This window comes from Anastrepha ludens, unplaced genomic scaffold (genome assembly GCF_028408465.1).
Source record: "Anastrepha ludens isolate Willacy unplaced genomic scaffold, idAnaLude1.1 ptg000027l, whole genome shotgun sequence".
Lineage (NCBI taxonomy): Eukaryota > Metazoa > Arthropoda > Insecta > Diptera > Tephritidae > Anastrepha > Anastrepha ludens.
Window position 1 is genome coordinate 1 of NW_026530035.1, and position 2,500 is coordinate 2,500.

Here is a 2,500-nt window from a genome sequence, read left to right on the forward strand (position 1 = left end):
GGTAATTTACGCGCCTGCTGCCTTCCTTAGATGTGGTAGCCGTTTCTCAGGCTCCCTCTCCGGAATCGAACCCTGATTCCCCGTTACCCGTTGCAACCATGGTAGTCCTAGATACTACCATCAAAAGTTGATAGGGCAGACATTTGAAAGATCTGTCGTCGGTACGGGACCATACGATCTGCAAGTTATCTAGAGTTCAACCAATTTAACGATCAAATGATCGCTTGGTTTTAGTCTAATAAAAGCACACGTTCCATAAGGTCCGTGTTTATATTGCATGTATTAGCTCTAGAATTACCACAGTTATCCAAGTAACTGTTAACGATCTATGGAACCATAACTGATATAATGAGCCTTTTGCGGTTTCACTTTTAATTTGTTTGTACTTAGACATGCATGGCTTAATCTTTGAGACAAGCATATAACTACTGGCAGGATCAACCAGAATAATATATATATTTGTTTATATATTTTTCTTTGTTTTTCATATTTGAAAATTTCATAAATTACGGTGTATATAAAAAGTAAAGGGGAAAACGCACATACAATAGAACATAATTTTAATAACACAATTTATGTATCATCTCATCATCATCATCATTATTATTATTATTATTTATTAATAATGTGCTTTTATTTGTATAAAATATTTGTATTTTATTTGGTCTTCTTCTTTGTTGTGTTTTTCTTTCATTTTCTTTCGTTCAATGTGCGCTCCCGCCGACCCCTTTAGCTTTTCTTATCAGAATTCAAAAACCGTTTTTTATGAAAAAGAATTTTCGTTCTCTATATATATTTTGTATAAAAATATAAGAACGATATTTCTTCTTAATATTTGCCAATTTTCAAATGTATCATTTTTAATAACATTTTACTTTTTCTTCAAATGCATTTTTAATGTAATAATTTCATATATTACATAATTTTTCTCTCTGAATTGAAATTAATAATTCCATAATTCTATTTTTTAATCATAAATATATATATGATTGAAAAAATTTCTCCTTTTTTCTTTTGTTTAAAATTTAGTTTTTCTTATAATTTTTATTTGTTTTGTTTTTTTTTTTTCTTCATCTGTTTAATTTCCTGTATGTATACAAGAAACAAACAGTTGAGGATAATTTCTATGTAATGCTAGTATAGAATATAAAATTTTGAATTCAAAAATTTATTTCTATTTAAACTAACTATAGAATACCAGGAATAAAATACAATGACACCAATATGCCAAGGTTACATTCCATAATATGTTAGTATAGAATATAAATTCTTCATATATGTATATATATTCGAAAATTGTTTCTATTTAAACTAACGTATGGAAAACCATGAATAAAATCACAAATACACCAATATGCCAAGGCAACAATCAATAGTTACATTCCATAATATGTTAGTATAGAATATAAATTCTTCATATATGTATATATATTCGAAAATTGTTTCTATTTAAACTAACGTATGGAAAACTATGAATAAAATCACAAATACACCAATATGCCAAGGTAACAATCAATAGTTACATTCCATAATATGTTAGTATAGAATATAAATTCTTCATATATGTATATATATTCGAAAATTGTTTCTATTTAAACTAACGTATGGAAAACTATGAATGAAATCTCACAATACACCAATATGCCAAGGTAACAATCAATAGTTACATTCCATAATATGTTAGTATAGAATATAAATTCTTCATATATGTATATATTCGAAAATTGTTTCTATTTAAACTAACGTATGGAAAACTATGAATGAAATCTCACAATACACCAATATGCCAAGGTAACAATCAATAGTTACATTCCATAATATGTTAGTATAGAATATAAATTCTTCATATATGTATACATATTCGAAAATTGTTTCTATTTAAACTAACGTATGGAAAACTAGGAATAAATCCACAATATCACCAGTTTAACATAACTCAAATTCGTGTTTCATATAGTTATGATTCGATTTATATGCTTCAATATCATTGGTTAGTTAAATGTTGATATTTTCATATTATTCACATGCCTTCACCGTGAGTGTTTTTTGCCATGCACACCACACATTGTGAAAAATGTATGGGAAAAATTCAATTCAATACATTTCAGTTTGATTTCATATAATTCAATTACATTTTATATATTTCAATAATACCATCAACTTAACTAAATATATATTAAAATACTAAATTATATATATGATGATATTTTCCATATATTTGAAATGTCTTTATTATAATTTATTCAGTTTATCATATGAATGTATTGTGTTAAATTTTACTTTCATACATTTAATCGAATTTAGTTTCATATAAATTCGATTCGATTTTCTTTCATATATCTCACTTGCCTTCACCGTGAGTGTTTCTGACAATGTACACAACGCATTGTGAAAAATGTATGGGCAAAATTTTGTTAAATTTTACTTTCATACATTTAATCGAATATAGTTTCATATAAATTCGATTTGATTTTCTTTCATATATATCTCACTTGACTTC